We start from the raw sequence: 14979 nt of genomic DNA, 5'->3' as shown, positions 1-14979 counted from the left end.
CAGAGAGAACATATTATATCCATGACTTACAAACAGAGAGAGCCATATTATATCCATGACTTACAAACAGAGAGAGACATATTATATCCATGACTTACAAACAGAGAGCATATTATATCCATGACTTAAAAACAGAGAGAGACATATTATATCCATGACTTACAAACAGAGAGAGACATATTATATCCATGACTTATAAACAGAGAGAGACATATTATATCCATGACTTATAAACAGAGAGAGACATATTATATCCATGACTTATAAACAGAGACATATTATATCCATGACTTACAGAGAGACATATTATATCCATGACTTATAACAGAGAGAGACATATTATATCCATGACTTACAAACAGAGAGAGACATATTATATCCATGACTTATAAACAGAGAGAGACATATTATATCCATGACTTACAGAGAGACATATTATATCTATGACTTACAAACAGAGACATATTATATCCATGACTTATAAACAGAGATAGACATATTATATCCATGACTTACAAACAGAGAGAGACATATTATATCCATGACTTATAAACAGAGAGAGACATATTATATCCATGACTTACAAACAGAGAGAGACATATTATATCCATGACTTATAAACAGAGAGAGACATATTATATCCATGACTTATAAACAGAGAGAGACATATTATATCCATGACTTACAAACAGAGAGAGACATATTATATCCATGACTTATAAACAGAGAGAGACATATTATATCCATGACTTATAAACAGAGAGAGACATATTATATCCATGACTTATAAACAGAGAGAGACATATTATATCCATGACTTACAAACAGAGAGAGACATATTATATCCATGACTTACAAACAGAGAGACATATTATATCCATGACTTATAAACAGAGAGAGACATATTATATCCATGACTTACAAACAGAGAGAGACATATTATATCCATGACTTATAAACAGAGAGAGACATATTATATCCATGACTTACAAACAGAGAGAGACATATTATATCCATGACTTACAAACAGAGAGAGACATATTATATCCATGACTTATAAACAGAGAGAGACATATTATATCCATGACTTACAAACAGAGAGAGACATATTATATCCATGACTTACAAACAGAGAGAGACATATTATATCCATGACTTATAAACAGAGAGAGACATATTATATCCATGACTTACAAACAGAGAGAGACATATTATATCCATGACTTACAAACAGAGAGAGACATATTATATCCATGACTTACAAACAGAGAGAGACATATTATATCCATGACTTACAAACAGAGAGAGACATATTATATCCATGACTTACAAACAGAGAGACATATTATATCCATGACTTACAAACAGAGAGAGACATATTATATCCATGACTTATAAACAGAGAGAGACATATTATATCCATGACTTATAAACAGAGAGAGACATATTATATCCATGACTTATAAACAGAGAGAGACATATTATATCCATGACTTATAAACAGAGAGAGACATATTATATCCATGACTTAGCAGAGAGAGACATATTATATCCATGACTTACAAACAGAGAGAGACATATTATATCCATGACTTACAGAGAGAGACATATTATATCCATGACTTATAAACAGAGAGAGACATATTATATCCATGACTTACAAACAGAGAGAGACATATTATATCCATGACTTATAAACAGAGAGAGACATATTATATCCATGACTTACAAACAGAGAGAGACATATTATATCCATGACTTACAAACAGAGAGAGACATATTATATCCATGACTTATAAACAGAGAGAGACATATTATATCCATGACTTACAAACAGAGAGAGACATATTATATCCATGACTTATAAACAGAGAGAGACATATTATATCCATGACTTACAAACAGAGAGAGACATATTATATCCATGACTTACAAACAGAGAGAGACATATTATATCCATGACCTACAAACAGAGAGAGACATATTATATCCATGACTTACAAACAGAGAGACATATTATATCCATGACTTACAAACAGAGAGAGACATATTATATCCATGACTTACAACAGAGAGAGACATATTATATCCATGACTTACAAACAGAGACATATTATATCCATGACTTATAAACAGAGAGAGACATATTATATGCATGACTTACAAACAGAGAGACATAGTATATCCATGACTTACAAACAGAGAGAGACATATTATATCCATGACTTACACGAGAGAGACATATTATATCCATGACTTACAAACAGAGAGACATATTATATCCATGACTTATAACAGAGAGAGACATATTATATCCATGACTTACAAACAGAGAGAGACATATTATATCCATGACTTACAGAGAGAGACATATTATATCCATGACTTATAAACAGAGAGAGACACATTATATCCACGACTTATAAACAGAGAGGGACATATTATATCCATGACTTACAAACAGAGAGAGCCATATTATATCCATGACTTACAAACAGAGAGAGACATATTATATCCATGACTTACACAGAGAGAGACATATTATATCCATGACTTACAAACAGAGAGAGACATATTATATCCATGACTTACAAACAGAGAGAGACATATTATATCCATGACTTATAAACAGAGAGAGACATATTATATCCATGACTTATAAACAGAGAGAGACATATTATATCCATGACTTATAAACAGAGAGAGACATATTATATCCATGACTTACAAACAGAGAGACATATTATATCCATGACTTACAGAGAGAGACATATTATATCCATGACTTATAAACAGAGAGACATATTATATCTATGACTTATAAACAGAGAGAGACATATTATATCCATGACTTATCAGAGAGACATATTATATCCATGACTTACAAACAGAGAGAGACATATTATATCCATGACTTACAAACAGAGAGAGACATATTATATCCATGACTTATAAACAGAGAGAGACATATTATATCCATGACTTATAAACAGAGAGAGACATATTATATCCATGACTTACAAACAGAGAGAGACATATTATATCCATGACTTACAAACAGAGAGAGCATATTATATCCATGACTTATAAACAGAGAGAGACATATTATATCCATGACTTACAAACAGAGAGAGACATATTATATCCATGACTTATAAACAGAGAGAGACATATTATATCCATGACTTATAAACAAGAGAGACATATTATATCCATGACTTACAAACAGAGAGAGCCATATTATATCCATGACTTACAAACAGAGAGAGACATATTATATCCATGACTTACAGAGAGAGACATATTATATCCATGACTTATAAACAGAGAGAGACATATTATATCCATGACTTACAAACTGAGAGAGACATATTATATCCATGACTTATAAACAGAGAGGGACATATTATATCCATGACTTACAGACAGAGAGAGACATATTATATCCATGACTTACAAACAGAGAGAGACATATTATATCCATGACTTATAAACAGAGAGAGACATATTATATCCATGACTTACAAACAGAGAGAGACATATTATATCCATGACTTATAAACAGAGAGAGCCATATTATATCCATGACTTATAAACAGAGAGACATATTATATCCATGACTTATAAACAGAGAGAGACATATTATATCCATGACTTATAAACAGAGAGACATATTATATCCGTGACTTACAAACAGAGAGACATATTATATCCATGACTTATAAACAGAGAGAACATATTATATCCATGACTTATAAACAGAGAGAGACATATTATATCCATGACTTACAAACAGACAGAGACATATTATATCCATGACTTATAAACAGAGAGAGACATATTATATCCATGACTTACAGAGAGAGACATATTATATCCATGACTTATAAACAGAGAGAGACATATTATATCCATGACTTATAAACAGAGAGACATATTATATCCATGACTTATAAACAGAGAGAGAGACATATTATATCCATGACCTACAAACAGAGAGAGACATATTATATCCATGACTTATAAACAGAGAGAGACATATTATATCCATGACTTACAGAGAGAGACATATTATATCCATGACTTACAAACAGAGAGGACATATTATATCCATGACTTATAAACAGAGAGAGACATATTATATCCATGACTTACAAACAGAGAACATATTATATCCATGACTTACAAACAGAGAGAGACATATTATATCCATGACTTACAGAGAGAGACATATTATATCCATGACTTACAAACAGAGAGACATATTATATCCATGACTTACAAACAGAGAGAGACATATTATATCCATGACTTATAAACAGAGAGAGACATATTATATCCATGACTTACAAACAGGAGACATATTATATCCATGACTTATTAACAGAGAGAGACATATTATATCCATGACTTACAAACAGAGAGAGCATATTATATCCATGACTTACAAACAGAGAGAGACATATTATATCCATGACTTATAAACAGAGAGAGACATATTATATCCATGACTTACAAACAGAGAGAGACATATTATATCCATGACTTATAAACAGAGAGAGACATATTATATCCATGACTTACAAACAGAGAGACATATTATATCCATGACTTACAAACAGAGAGAGACATATTATATCCATGACTTATAAACAGAGAGAGACATATTATATCCATGACTTATAAACAGAGAGAGACATATTATATCCATGACTTACAAACAGAGAGAGACATATTATATCCATGACTTACAAACAGAGAGAGACATATTATATCCATGACTTACAAACAGAGAGAGACATATTATATCCATGACTTATAAACAGAGAGAGACATATTATATCCATGACTTATAAACAGAGAGAGACATATTATATCCATGACTTACAAACAGAGAGAGACATATTATATCCATGACTTATAAACAGAGAGACATATTATATCTATGACTAACAAACAGAGACTTATTATATCCATGACTTATCAGAGAGAGACATATTATATCCATGACTTATAAACAGAGAGAGACATATTATATCCATGACTTATAAACAGAGAGAGACATATTATATCCATGACTTACAGAGAGAGCATATTATATCCATGACTTACAAACAGAGAAGACATATTATATCCATGACTTACAACCAGAGAGAGACATATTATATCCATGACTTACAAACAGAGAGAGACATATTACATCCATGACTTATAAACAGAGAGGGACATATTATATCCATGACTTACAAACAGAGAGAGACATATTATATCCATGACTTATAAACAGAGAGAGACATATTATATCCATGACTTATAAACAGAGAGAGACATATTATATCCATGACTTATAAACAGAGAGAGCCATATTATATCCATGACTTACAAACAGAGAGAGACATATTATATCCATGACTTACACAGAGAGAGACATATTATATCCATGACTTATAAACAGACAGAGACATATTATATCCATGACTTATAAACAGACAGGACATATTATATCCATGACTTATAAACAGAGAGAGACATATTATATCCATGACTTACAGAGAGAGACATATTATATCCATGACTTATAAACAGAGAGACATATTATATCCATGACTTATAAACAGAGAGAGACATATTATATCCATGACTTACAAACAGAGAGAGACATATTATATCCATGACTTACAAACAGAGACATATTATATCCATGACTTATAAACAGAGAGAGACATATTATATCCATGACTTACAGAGACATATTATATCCATGACTTACAAACAGAGAGACATATTATATCTATGACTTATAAACAGAGAGAGACATATTATATCCATGACTTACAAACAGAGAGACATATTATATCCATGACTTATAAACAGAGAGAGACATATTATATCCATGACTTACAGAGAGAGACATTATATCCATGACTTACAGAGAGACATATTATATCTATGACTTACAAACAGAGAGAGACATATTATATCCATGACTTATAAACAGAAAGAGACATATTATATCCATGACTTACAACCGAGAGAGACATATTATATCCATGACTTACAAACAGAGAGAGACATATTATATCCATGACTTATAAACAGACAGAGACATATTATATCCATGACTTATAAACAGAGAGAGACATATTATATCCATGAATTACAAACAGAGAGAGACATATTATATCCATGACTTACAGAGAGAGACATATTATATCCATGACTTATAAACAGAGAGAGACATATTATATCCATGACTTACAAACAGAGAGAGACATATTATATCCATGACTTACAAACAGAGAGAGACATATTATATCCATGACTTACAAACAGAGAGAGACATATTATATCCATGACTTATAAACAGAGAGAGACATATTATATCCATGACTTATAGATAGAGACATATTATATCCATGACTTATAAACAGAGAGAGACATATTATATCCATGACTTATAAACAGAGAGAGACATATTATATCCATGACTTACAGAGAGACATATTATATCTATGACTAACAAACAGAGACATATTATATCCATGACTTACAAACAGAGAGAGACATATTATATCCATGACTTATAAACAGAGAGAGACATATTATATCCATGACTTATAAACAGAGAGAGACATATTATATCCATGACTTATAAACAGAGAGAGACATATTATATCCATGACTTACAAACAGAGAGAGACATATTATATCCATGACTTACAAACAGAGAGAGACATATTATATCCATGACTTATAAACAGAGAGAGCCATATTATATCTATGACTTACAAACAGAGAGAGACATATTATATCCATGACTTACAAACAGAGACATATTATATCCATGACTTACAAACAGAGAGAGACATATTATATCCATGACTTACAAACTGAGAGAGACATATTATATCCATGACTTATAAACAGAGAGAGACATATTATATCCATGACTTACAAACAGAGAGAGACATATTATATCCATGACTTATAAACAGAGAGAGACATATTATATCCATGACTTACAAACAGAGAGAGACATATTATATCCATGACTTATAAACAGAGAGAGACATATTATATCCATGACTTACAGAGAGAGACATATTATATCCATGACTTACAAACAGAGAGAGACATATTATATCCATGACTTATAAACAGAGAGAGACATATTATATCCATGACTTACAAACAGAGAGAGCCATATTATATCTATGACTTACAAACAGAGAGAGACATATTATATCCATGACTTACAGAGAGAGACATATTATATCCATGACTTATAAACAGAGAGAGACATATTATATCCATGACTTACAAACAGAGAGAGACATATTATATCTATGACTTATAAACAGAGAGAGACATATTATATCCATGACTTACAAACAGAGAGAGACATATTATATCCATGACTTATAAACAGAGAACATATTATATCCATGACTTACAGAGAAAGACATATTATATCCATGACTTATAAACAGAGAGACATATTATATCTATGACTTATAAACAGAGAGAGATATATTATATCCATGACTTACAGAGACAGACATTATATCCATGACTTACAACAGAGAGAGACATATTATATCTATGACTTACAACCAGAGAGAGACATATTATATCCATGACTTATAAACAGAGAGAGCATGTTATATCCATGACTTATAAACAGAGAGGGACATATTATATCCATGACTTACAACCAGAGAGAGACATATTATATCCATGACTTACAAACAGAGAGACATATTACATCCATGACTTATAAACAGAGAGAGACATATTATATCCATGACTTACAAACAGAGAGAGACATATTATATCCATGACTTATAAACAGAGAGAGACATATTATATCCATGACTTATAAACAGAGAGAGACATATTATATCCATGACTTATAAACAGAGAGAGCCATATTATATCTATGACTTACAAACAGAGAGAGACATATTATATCCATGACTTATAACAGAGAGAGACATATTATATCCATGACTTATAAACAGAGAGAGACATATTATATCCATGACTTACAAACTGAGAGAGACATATTATATCCATGACTTATAAACAGAGAGGGACATATTATATCCATGACTTACAGACAGAGAGAGACATATTATATCCATGACTTATAAACAGAGAGAGACATATTATATCCATGACTTACAAACAGAGAGAGACATATTATATCCATGACTTACAAACAGAGAGAGACATATTATATCTATGACTTATAAACAGAGAGAGCCATATTATATCCATGACTTATAAACAGAGAGACATATTATATCCATGACTTATAAACAGAGAGAGACATATTATATCCATGACTTATAAACAGAGACATATTATATCCGTGACTTACAAACAGAGACATATTATATCCATGACTTATAAACAGAGAGACATATTATATCCATGACTTATAAACAGAGAGAGACATATTATATCCATGACTTATAAACAGACAGAGACATATTATATCCATGACTTATAAACAGAGAGAGACATATTATATCCATGACTTACAGAGAGAGACAAATTATATCCATGACTTATAAACAGAGAGAGACATATTATATCCATGACTTATAAACAGAGACATATTATATCCATGACTTATAAACAGAGAGAGAGACATATTATATCCATGACCTATAAACAGAGAGAGACATATTATATCCATGACTTATAAACAGAGAGAGACATATTATATCCATGACTTACAGAGAGAGACATATTATATCCATGACTTACAAACAGAGACATATTATATCCATGACTTATAAACAGAGAGAGACATATTATATCCATGACTTACAAACAGAGACATATTATATCCATGACTTATAAACAGAGAGAGACATATTATATCCATGACTTACAGACAGAGACATATTATATCCTTGACTTACAAACAGAGACATATTATATCCATGACTTACAGAGAGAGACATATTATATCCATGACTTACAAACAGAGAGACATATTATATCTATGACTTATAAACAGAGAGAGATATATTATATCCATGACTTACAGAGACATATTAAATCCATGACTTACAAACAGAGAGAGACATATTATATCCATGACTTACAACCAGAGAGAGACATATTATATCCATGACTTATAAACAGAGAGACATATTACATCCATGATTTATAAACAGAGAGGGACATATTATATCCATGACTTACAACCAGAGAGAGACATATTATATCTATGACTTATAAACAGAGAGAGACATATTATATCCATGACTTATAAACAGAGAGAGACATATTATATCCATGACTTATAAACAGAGAGAGCCATATTATATCTATGACTTACAAACAGAGAGAGACATATTATATCCATGACTTACAGAGAGAGACATATTATATCCATGACTTATAAACAGACAGAGACATATTATATCCATGACTTATAAACAGACAGAGACATATTATATCCATGACTTATAAACAGAGAGAGACATATTATATCCAAGACTTACAGAGAGAGACAAATTATATCCATGACTTATAAACAGAGACATATTATATCCATGACTTATAAACAGAGAGAGACATATTATATCCATGACCTATAAACAGAGAGAGACATATTATATCCATGACTTATAAACAGAGACATATTATATCCATGACTTATAAACAGAGAGAGACATATTATATCCATGACTTACAGAGAGAGACATATTATATCCATGACTTACAAACAGAGACATATTATATCCATGACTTATAAACAGAGAGAGACATATTATATCCATGACTTACAAACAGAGACATATTATATCCATGACTTATAAACAGAGAGAGACATATTATATCCATGACTTACAGAGAGAGACATATTATATCCATGACTTACAAACAGAGACATATTATATCCATGACTTATAAACAGAGAGAGACATATTATATCCATGACTTATAAACAGAGAGAGACATATTATATCCATGACTTACAGAGAGAGACATATTATATCCATGACTTATAAACAGAGAGAGACATATTATATCCATGACTTATAAACAGAGAGAGCCATATTATATCTATGACTTACAAACAGAGAGAGACATATTATATCCATGACTTACAGAGAGAGACATATTATATCCATGACTTATAAACAGAGAGAGACATATTATATCCATGACTTACAAACAGAGAGAGACATATTATATCTATGACTTATAAACAGAGCGGGACATATTATATCCATGACTTATAAACAGAGAGAGACATATTATATCTATGACTTATAAACAGAGACATATTATATCCATGACTTACAGAGAAAGACATATTATATCCATGACTTATAAACAGAGAGACATATTATATCTATGACTTATAAACAGAGAGAGATATATTATATCCATGACTTACAGAGACATATTATATCCATGACTTACAAACAGAGAGAGACATATTATATCTATGACTTACAACCAGAGAGAGACATATTATATCCATGACTTATAAACAGAGAGACATGTTATATCCATGATTTATAAACAGAGAGGGACATATTATATCCATGACTTACAACCAGAGAGAGACATATTATATCCATGACTTATAAACAGAGAGACATATTACATCCATGATTTATAAACAGAGAGGGACATATTATATCCATGACTTACAACCAGAGAGAGACATATTATATCTATGACTTATAAACAGAGAGAGACATATTATATCCATGACTTATAAACAGAGAGAGACATATTATATCCATGACTTATAAACAGAGAGAGCCATATTATATCTATGACTTACAAACAGAGAGAGACATATTATATCCATGACTTACAGAGAGAGACATATTATATCCATGACTTATAAACAGAGAGAGACATATTATATCCATGACTTACAAACTGAGAGAGACATATTATATCTATGACTTATAAACAGAGAGGGACATATTATATCCATGACTTACAGACAGAGAGAGACATATTATATCCATGACTTATAAACAGAGAGAGACATATTATATCTATGACTTATAAACAGAGAGAGACATATTATATCCATGACTTACAAACAGAGAGAGACATATTATATCTATGACTTATAAACAGAGAGAGCCATATTATATCCATGACTTATAAACAGAGAGACATATTATATCCATGACTTATAAACAGAGAGAGACATATTATATCCATGACTTATAAACAGAGACATATTATATCCGTGACTTACAAACAGAGACATATTATATCCATGACTTATAAACAGAGAGACATATTATATCCATGACTTATAAACAGAGAGAGACATATTATATCCATGACTTATAAACAGAGAGAGACATATTATATCCATGACTTATAAACAGAGAGAGACATATTATATCCATGACTTACAGAGAGAGACAAATTATATCCATGACTTATAAACAGAGAGAGACATATTATATCCATGACTTATAAACAGAGACATATTATATCCATGACTTATAAACAGAGAGAGAGACATATTATATCCATGACCTATAAACAGAGAGAGACATATTATATCCATGACTTATAAACAGAGAGAGACATATTATATCCATGACTTACAGAGAGAGACATATTATATCCATGACTTACAAACAGAGACATATTATATCCATGACTTATAAACAGAGAGAGACATATTATATCCATGACTTACAAACAGAGACATATTATATCCATGACTTATAAACAGAGAGAGACATATTATATCCATGACTTACAGAGAGAGACATATTATATCCATGACTTACAAACAGAGACATATTATATCCATGACTTATAAACAGAGAGAGACATATTATATCCATGACTTATAAACAGAGAGAGCCATATTATATCTATGACTTACAAACAGAGAGAGACATATTATATCCATGACTTATAAACAGAGAGAGACATATTATATCCATGACTTACAAACAGAGAGAGACATATTATATCTATGACTTATAAACAGAGCGGGACATATTATATCCATGACTTATAAACAGAGAGAGACATATTATATCTATGACTTATAAACAGAGACATATTATATCCATGACTTACAAACAGAGACATATTATATCCATGACTTACAAACAGAGACATATTATATCCATGACTTACAGAGAGAGACATATTATATCCATGACTTATAAACAGAGAGACATATTATATCTATGACTTATAAACAGAGAGAGATATATTATATCCATGACTTACAGAGACATATTATATCCATGACTTATAAACAGAGAGAGACATATTATATCCATGACTTATAAACAGAGAGAGACATATTATATCCATGACTTATAAACAGAGAGAGCCATATTATATCTATGACTTACAAACAGAGAGAGACATATTATATCCATGACTTACAGAGAGAGACATATTATATCCATGACTTATAAACAGAGAGAGACATATTATATCCATGACTTACAAACAGAGAGAGACATATTATATCTATGACTTATAAACAGAGAGGGACATATTATATCCATGACTTACAGACAGAGAGAGACATATTATATCCATGACTTATAAACAGAGAGAGACATATTATATCTATGACTTATAAACAGAGAGAGACATATTATATCCATGACTTACAAACAGAGACATATTATATCCATGACTTACAAACAGAGACATATTATATCCATGACTTACAGAGAGAGACATATTATATCCATGACTTATAAACAGAGAGACATATTATATCTATGACTTATAAACAGAGAGAGATATATTATATCCATGACTTACAAACAGAGAGAGACATATTATATCCATGACTTATAAACAGAGAGACATATTATATCCATGACTTACAAACAGAGACATATTATATCCATGAGTGTCACGTCCTGACCAGCAGAGGGCGTAATTGTGTTAGTCTTGGTCAGGATGTGGCAGGTGGTTTGTGTTTGTTAAATGTTGGGTTGTTGATTGGGACTTCCAATTGAAGGCAGGTGTGTATAGTTGCCTTTGATTGGAAGTCCTATATAGGTGTGTGTGTGTTTTTCTTTGGGGTTGTGGGTGGTTGTTTTGCACTGCGTTTTTAGCCTGCAAACTGTTGCCGTGTTTATTGTTTCCTGTGGATGCTTTACTCCTTTTGTTGGGTAATTAAATATGAGTATTCACATAACTGCTGCGCCTTGGTTCATTTCTGAAGACAGCCGTTACAATGACTTACAAACAGAGAGAGACATATTATATCCATGACATATAAACAGACAGAGACATATATCTATGACTTACAAACAGAGACATATTATATCCATGACTTACAAACAGAGAGAGACATATTATATCCATGACTTATAAACAGAGAGACATATTATATCCATCACTTATAAACAGAGTAGCCTCGTACGAGCCGTACTGATCTCTTGAGCTTACATTCTGATAAGCTACATGTATCCGTGAGATCAGGATGGTTCCTACGAGGCTACAAACAGAGTCCGAAATAAACCTAGATCAGGCATTTTGCAACTGGCTCAAGAACTATCTAACGGACATAATGTGTGGTTGCTTATGTGACGGTATCAAATCTAGATTCCTCAATATTGCGAAAGGTGTTCCTGCAGGCAACGTTCTCTCTAAACTGTGCGCTGCTGCTCACTTCCTCCAGGACTGCAGTCAGAATAAATTCCATGCCGCACAGAGACGGAAGAGATTGAATTTCACGGAGTTCGCCCCATTAGTTTGCACTATATAGAGCAACGGTTTTTTCTATGATCGAACCGATATTATATCAGCCCCTTTTCAATGCAACAAACCAAAACAAATAATTTTTCAAGATTGAGTCTGTGATTTTGTTGTAGGCAGAGCCAGTCCGAACCGAGTAGAATTGTATTGGCTCGAGTAGCCCACGAGCGGTCTTTCAATCACCAGCGAGTGAATGCGCTGTTCAGATCAGAGCTGCGGGTGTTGACTATCTGTTGATATTCTTTGCTAGTTAGCGAGATATTAAACCAGTTATACATGGGTATAGGTCAGCAATGGGGAATTACTGCTCGTCTACAATTCAAGCTGTCTATGAAAAGGCTACATTTCAAACGGTCTTTGAAAAGTCAGTCTGGGAAAAAGCGTGTCTTAATTAAAAGGGCAGTGTTCTATTTTGAGACAGGCTTGAATATGCAAATAAGCCAATAAGTGCACGGTTTCGGCTGGGAAGCATGCTGACGTGTTAAAGGTTAACAAAAAGTCTGTCTTACAATGTTTTCAGTGGTCCTACATTGTACCCCTATTTAGACCTGAATTAGCAGACAGTCTAAATCCAGATTAGTGAAAATATCGGATTACTTAAACCATTTGTAGCAGAATATCAGTTAGCCCAGCATAAACCTTTCCTTTCAACACCATGGAGTGAATCCTTACCACTGCTACACCTGGCTATCAGCCACCAGAGCTTAGTCTGGCAGTGAAACAGTTAATGCCTTTAAAAAAAACATGGCTGACATGGCTGACTTGGTTAAACAAATATGGTTTCTACTGGCTCCTTGTGGATTTGTGTAAGTCGATAAGAACCGCCTAGTTAAATTAAGGTTAAATAACAATAAAATATGTACATGCTAAAATCACCACTGTAAAACACACAGGGTGTTCACTCCTTAGGCCCACCTTCCTTTCTGCGTCGGAGTTCAGCCTCATGTCTGGGGTGGAACATCAACTTCTGAAAGTACCATGCTTAGATTCATAATGACATCTCAGATTGAACTCTTTGCAAACAGCGACAGTCTCGTTACAAACAAGACACACTGGTTTGGCATTGGAGAAATACGATGAATATATTGTAGTAGAACAGGTAGGACTATTAATATAGACATTGGTGATTTTACCACTGTAATCAGATCAACATTATTATGTTATGGTCATTGAATTGATTAGTCCACTAACCACGTGTTAAATGTGAAGTGTAGCCTACACTGTGTA

This window comes from Salmo salar, chromosome ssa16 (assembly GCF_905237065.1).
Source record: "Salmo salar chromosome ssa16, Ssal_v3.1, whole genome shotgun sequence".
In the NCBI taxonomy this organism is placed as follows: domain Eukaryota; kingdom Metazoa; phylum Chordata; class Actinopteri; order Salmoniformes; family Salmonidae; genus Salmo; species Salmo salar.
The sequence above is the reverse complement of the archived record's forward strand: the minus strand, read 5'-3'. Positions refer to the sequence as shown.